Here is a 7,817-nt window from a genome sequence, read left to right as displayed (position 1 = left end):
CGGAAATTACGTCTAAGGTAAAAGTTTAGGGGTTAAAAACGTTTTCAACTTTCGCGTCCTTCGTTTTTGCGATCTATTACAATCTGAAATAAATTTCACTTGCGATCTGCGATCTGCATTCTGCGTCCTACAACCATATTATAATTAATTCTGCGTCTTATGTATCGGGCTTAATATACAAAGGCACACCGCATCGCATCATTGAATTAATACGCAATGATGATACAATACATGAATATGCAACAAGTCTGTATCCGCTTAAAAATTCACCCAAAACAGTGTGTAAGAAACTCGGACAGTAAATACAGCGATTACATAATTTGCAATTATTGAAACGCCTATGTCGAGAACGCGGCGAGTCTTGTGTAGGATTGTAAAACTAGTAATGAAAATGTAGATGCAAATTATCCTCGTTGTTGATGTTATCTCAGTTTACATTATGCGTTTCACCGAGTTCTTTTACAAGCGATTATGTAATTATAATTATCACCGTGCCAATTAAGATGAAAAAAACAATTTTTCTCGCCGACAGTTTATGACAAAAGGAGAGAAAAGGAAGAAATAAAATGACACGTCCGTTGCATCGTCGTCTGATCGTCTCGCTGGAGGAAAGGAAAAAGGATATGCGTCACATTATCGCGTACAATTTAAATGTATTTATTATGTGGGCTAGTACACACGATGATGTGTGAAAAGAATCGCCTTTTCTCTGATAAAACGATTCTAATTATTATACATATATTGCAGCAATAATAAAATATAATAATAATAATAATAATAATACTAAGGCTAATACAATTTCAATGTTAATTACAAGATTTTCCTGCAAAAGTTTTCGTTCCAAAATTTATGTTTTAATTAAAATTTTGGCAATATTCATTATATGTAAATTCATTGTATTTTAGTAATGTATTTTACTAATTCACACGTAACATGAGAAACTAACTCTATCTATTCTGTCTATCTTTTACTGTAAATTTTACTCACTGCAGTATACACCTTCGATTTAATCCACGTGACTTCTGTATCACTTCCACGCTAATCTTGATTCATCACGTTTCTCACAAGTCTCGTTGAAAACACGCGCGTTCAAAATAAAATTAAAATTAATTTCTTATTGTATGAGAAGCTTCTGCCTCGCGCAAACTGGCGTCGTGTCGAAATAAGCGAAACGCGGGACCATGTCGCTGCTCTTTATCTCGCGAGAACGTGAGTATCATCTCGCAGATGTACACAATCCTACGGCGTTTTTTTTTCTGATCTCGGGACCGATCTCTCGCGAGGACCGAGCCCTCGCTCCGGGAAATGTCACTGTCGCTTTCACAGAGCGATTCGCAACTGGCTCGTAACGAGTAATTGGCGTCGCCGGTACTCGGAATGCACTTGTGGCACAATGAACTCCGACCCTCCGACAACTCCGACGAACATGACGACTACGATGACGATCACGCGGAGAGGTTCGGGGGAGACGGCGCATCCAAAGGGATGGTTGTACAATGCCCACGTTCACGAAGTAGAAGAGAGACCGATGCCATTATGCTGGTACTTTTGTTGGCAAAGCGACGCGGATATCCTGCGGAGACATTGACATTGCGACCAGCGAAGAGTCATTGCGAGTCACCAGCAAGCATGACAAGAATGGTGAACATGAATTACTGCGTATAAAGAATTAAATTAAATAGTTGAAAAAAAATTTGCGAGTTCGAAAGCAAAAAAGAAATGCATGCGAATCGAGAAGCGATGAAACAAATAAATGGCGTAAAACTGTGGTTGAAACAGAGATTGGTTTCCCTTATTACATCGTATATTAACAGAAAAAAAATCATTTTTAATCTGATGTTTGTATTTTTTCAATCATGCTTGATTGCATGACGGAAATGGTAGATCGATCAGGCGACAAGCGCAAAATATGAGAACTAATACTATTTCATAACGTAATTTAATATATAAACTGGCTTTTTTAACTCGCATTATCTTACGTTATCTTGTCTGTTGTACTATTATATTACGTTGTGTATCCGTTTGCATTATTAATAAATTAATCATGTATATGATCCTCTTGCATCCGGTAGTTCTATCAGTTTATTTTCGCTCGTAGCCTGATGTGTCGGATGTAGATGCGGCTCTCACGTTAACAAAGAATTGAAATAGATAGGCGAAAGAGCCGGAGTTTAGAATTATCTGTAGGAACAGTAGAGATCGCGCGGGCAGACTCGTGTAATGAGATGATTGGGCGAGCAATTCACCGCATTCCCTCTTGTTCGCAACACGCAATAGATCGGACTACAGCTGAATCGTCACTCGAAGCATCGACCGCTTAATTCCATAAAGCTTCACAACATCCTACTAAATAGAGTAATTAGTAATTACGAAGGAACGCCTCCTGCGGTTAATGTCGCCTGTGTATTTTATTGAAATTAATCATTGTTGAAATAAGACTATAACTTTTTGTAATTTAAAACAATCATATTTACAAGTATTATCAACATTCTATTTAATTAAATTCTATTTCTCGAAATATTAGATTCTATTAAAAAAAAAATAATATACATAAATGAATATTCATTATGAAGCTTTTTATAATGGTTATTTATTTATTAAGAATTATCTTAATAATTTATTATTTTTTTATCTAGAAACGGAATATGTTTATTGCAATATTTTTTGCTAATTTTTCTGCATTTCCAAATGCTAGATTCTATTTAAAAGAATTATTAATCGTTGAGACTTTGTACAGTTTTTAAGTGATATGTTTTTAAGTGACGTTAACAAACAATAATTAATTAAATATTTTTTTATCCAAGAATTATGTTAAAATATTACTGCTTTACCTGCAAATAAGATACGTTACATTGAAGTCAATAACAGTTTTTTTTTACTAGTTTTCTAGTCATTCTGTATTTTCAAATGTCAGTTCGCGTATGCCACTCTCGATGATGCAGATCCTATGTGCACTCTATCGTGCAATTGCAATTAGCTAAACAAACATTTCGTAATTGCAAGACGCAATAGCCGCGTGCGAGTAGATCTGTGCTTGAACTACGTGTTGTTTATCTGCACGATTTGCAGGGATTAATCTACGTGCAAAAAACGTGAGGAAATACAATTCTTATTTAATAATGTCTTCTTATTTAATAATGTCAATAAAAATTAAAAAATTACTTATTATTTATTAAACGAAGTGAAAATTTTCAAGAAATATCCATTCTTGTATATATATGTGTCTACGCAAATTAAATATCAACATAATATTAATAAATGTAAATTTACAATTAATATAATGAGCATATATTTTATTCATAATTTATTGATTTAATTTAATATTAAAATAAAATAATACGAGGGCAAGTCAATAAGTTTTTAGAAAAACATAGTAAAACACATTTTTTTTAATCGATTCATTTTTATTTCTCAACATAGTCTCTTTTCAGCTCTTATACTTGATCCAACGATTCTTCAACTTTTTCAAACCGTCCGAATAATATGATTTGTCCAACCCTTCAAAATAAGCCTCTGTTTTGGATGAGCTGTTCTCTGATAGTGAATGGTTTTCTTTCATCCGAACCATTTCTTCAGGTTTGGAAACAGGAAATAATCGCAGGGGGCTAAATCTGGCGAATATGCTGGAGGGGGAAGCAATTCGTAGCGGGATTCATTGAATTTGGCTATCGGTACCGAGCACGTGTGAATTGATGTGCATTGTGTTCTTAATGGAAGAGCACTTTCTTCTTCGCCAAATGGGGACGTTTTTTTCTTTAAAATGTTGTTGAAACGATCCAATAAGGCTGCGTAGTAATCGCCATTGATCGTTTGCTTCGACAGAAGATAATCGATATGAATTATACCGCGTGCATCCCAAAAACCTATAGTCATCACCTTTCCGGCCGACTTTACGGTCTTCGCTTTTTTCGGAGCTGGTTCACCCGGTGAAATCCATTGTTTTGATTGTTCCTTCGTCTCGGGTGTGAAGTAATGGATCCATGTTTCGTTCATAGTATGAATCGACACAGAAATTCATCTGGATTACGTTGAAACATCTTCAAACATTGTTTTGAAATCGTCATACGATCGCGCTTATGATCCACAGTGAGCAAATGCGGCACCCATCTTGCCGATAGCTTTTTCACCCAATTGTTTGTGCAAAATTGAAATCACTGTGCCATGTGATATACCTGTGGCCTCAACAAGCTCGCGCACTTTCACTCGTCGATTAGTCAAAACAATATCGTGGACTTTATCGATGATTTCTGAGGCGTAGCAGCCTCAATTGAACGTCCCGAACGAGGTGCATCACATGTGGATGTACAACTACGTTTAAATTTATTCACCAATTATATACAGTCGCAAACGCTGATGCAGATGTGTTACATTATCCACCTCGGTTTGATTTCTTTGATTTCTTTCGGTGTTAAATTTTTCATATGTAGATGTTTGATCACTACACGAAACTCGTTTTTTTTCCAAAAAAATACAAAGGTTTGCTTTAATTGTCTACAGAAATGAAACCATACGATGAATTCCGCTCAAAATTTGACAGTAATCAGCTGAGAGATGCTACTTGTCAAAAAGTAATGTGACATGACCCTGCGAGTGCTCTCTGATAGATTTTCTAAGAACTTATTGATTTACCCTCGTACAAATTCTACAGAAATTATTTTACCGCTAACTTTGAATCTTGACAAAAATTCGCGAGATAATATATAGCATCGTTAATTAGGGAGATCCTTACAAATAAATTTCCTACAATATCTCGTTTGCCTACATCACTTTTGCTGACAGTTCGTTTGCATATAAAAATTATTGCTTACAGTTCAATTATCTATGTGCACTCTTGTGCAGAAATAAAAATTTTAGAAATCAAGTTAGATTTGCCTACATATATTCTTGCTTAGTAGTATAATAACAAGTATTATAACCTATAGATTGCTACAAGCGCACAAATAAAATTTTAAAAGACAAAATCACAATTGTCTAAATGTATTGCATGGAGATTGATTGACTAACTATTGGGTTGTCTGGAAAGTACCGCAAAAGATTTAAATTTAATAAATGAAATTAAAAATTTAAATCTTTAATAATTTTCCTTCAAAATCGGCACGACTTTCCGGACAACCCAATATTATTGTTACCTATGGGTGGGCATCATCCAAAATATAGTATTATAAAAAACACAAATGTGTCGTTATTATTTTTATTATTACAATATTAACTCCTTCTTGTCCCACCCCCTTTCGTCCCGTGTATGACATAAATGTCTATGATAAGCCGCTAGCGTGAGCCTCACGCGTGAGACCTCACGCATTCGACCAATATGAGTCTCGTATGAGGATACATAAGTGTGGCGATTTGTGCGATTTCTACATGATGTGCGGAAAATTTTGTTAGCACAATATTGTTGAATCAACATTGGGACAATATTGGGCAACTACTTTTCAATATTGGCTATACATCGTTTTTCTAATATTGGGAAGAAATTGGTCCAATATTTTTTTTGTTTGCAAAGGAGGAGAAAAAATCTTTATAAACCTTCATCATCCGGGGTGCTCCCGAAGGGGAACCTAATCAGGTGATGAAAAGACGCCTAGGGACCGGTCCCCTGGCATGTGCGGGATTCGAAGAGTCCGCGACTCTACCATAGGAAGGGACAGCATCATCGCGCCTACCTATTAAAAAAACTCCTCTTATAACCGCACGACCAGTTGGATGCACCCTGAAACTGCCTATCCGGCATTTCATCAGAATGCATCCATGTCATGGAGTATTAACTCCCTTCTTACAAGTCCGATGTACAGTCATAAAAGAACAATAATGAGCCTAACCTAATCCTAAAATTGGAACCAACCTAACTATTTCCATTAATTATATACACATGCCTTAGCTATCAGATCCCGAAGGGACAGAAGCAGAGACTGCTCGCCGCCTCTCCAGATCCTGGTATCGTCAGCGTAACACAGGATGCAACAGCCCACTGGCAGCCCCAAACGCAGAAGCTGTAATCTATGATCTACAGCTTGTCGCCCAAGAATTTAGATGCAGTCTTGGACGCCCGATCTCTGCTGCGAAATCCCAGGGTCTCCTTACGAGATAAGGAACCAGGATGTTGTATGCAATGTAGGGGTTACGGGGACTCGAGTTCGCGGGTGTGTTAAACTCGTATCCGGGTCATATCTAGACACGCATAGACACACCCGGAATGAGCCAAATGTAACTCCATTTTTAAAATACATTTTTATTTGTGCTAGAAGTGCATGTAGGCATTCGAGCTGTAGACAATAATTTTTGTGCGCAAATGAACTGTCGGCAAAAGTTACGTAAGCAAACGATACTGTAGGAAATCGATTTGTACTATTTATAGGCAGCCATCCCCGTTAATCGTACATTTATTATATGTTTTATAAGATCGCGCGGCTTATGGAAGAAATATTTTTTATTGAATAATTGCATTTGCTCGTAACCCATTTGATCGTAATCGTTCTTCTTTAAGTATGTATATAGAAATGATGCATTTCCTCATTGGTTAAAACTTTTTATGTAATGTTTTTACTTGCTTGTTTTATATGGTAAAAGTAATTATTGATTTGTGAGTTTCATTAAATTGCATTTTCGATTTAAGTTGTTCGTCAAGATATTTAACAAGTATTCTTATTATTTCCGGCAATGGGAACGTATAAATATACATCGCGCACCAAATGTTTCCCTAAGCGATACTTATTTTTCGTATAAAATCCGTGACCAAATTCCCGTTTATTTATCACGGTATAACCGAGCTAATTAATACGAATGCTTTAATAATTATATAGCCAACTGGATGTCGCACCGGCGCGGTGGCATGCTGATTAGTTTATTTCGCAATTTTATGTGAAATTACGCATAGTAATTTTACTTAATAATACACGGAGGTTCCGGACATCAATGTATGAAATATATTTTCAATTTTATAAGAAATATATCGAAGCGGCGATGTAACGACAGTATGGATTATTAATATTTTTTTGTATATTCGAAATCAATTATATCTACAAAAATCGACACTGTATTACAGATCTTACGAATAAATCTAAATCCTCACTAATTTTTTATTTGACTTTTAAAGCTCAGAGCTTTATTTTTTAAATTTTACAATTTTTTCTTGAAAATTTGTAATTCATTTTTTTTTTTCATTGTAATCCTTGTCTCAAAATATGATATTGTTTTTTACTACTATTGTAATATGGCTACTACGACCAGAATTTATTTTATTGACTGCTTTATTATCGGCGAATGAGATTGTCAAATCTCTTCACGATATCATAATTAAATACGGTAATTTAGTATCGAGACAATCGAAGAAAGGAAAACGTGGTCGAGAACTACGGACTCGCCCGTGGCATTTAGATCGATTCAAACTTCTCTTCGCCCTTGCATCTAAAGTGGATAAATACGCCGCCGTCGCAAGGAGCGGCCGTCGTAAATAACATCTATTCATTTTTTCGTCGATTTTTCGTCCTTTAAGATACGCCTTAGACTTTTCGCACTAATTTTGCGCTGATCGTGTGCCAATGACGATACGACGTTTATCGCAACCAATGATTGCTCAAGGATAATTGCATTGGGAAAATCTCGTAATCGTTGACGACGCAGATATATACTTCGGAGAAATGGATATCGATAATTGATTTTACGGACAATACACAATCGCGAGATGTGGAATTGTTATCCGGGAAAAGAAAAGGAGAGAAAAGAAAAGAAAAGAAAAGAAAGAAGAGGGGAGGAGAGAGAGAGAGAGAGAGAGAGAGAGAGAGAGAGAGAGAGAGAGAGAGAGAGAGAGAGAGAGAGAG

The sequence above is a fragment of the Atta cephalotes genome (assembly GCF_000143395.1).
Source record: "Atta cephalotes unplaced genomic scaffold scaffold00006, whole genome shotgun sequence".
Taxonomy (NCBI): Eukaryota; Metazoa; Arthropoda; class Insecta; order Hymenoptera; family Formicidae; genus Atta; species Atta cephalotes.
This window is presented reverse-complemented; position numbering follows the sequence as displayed.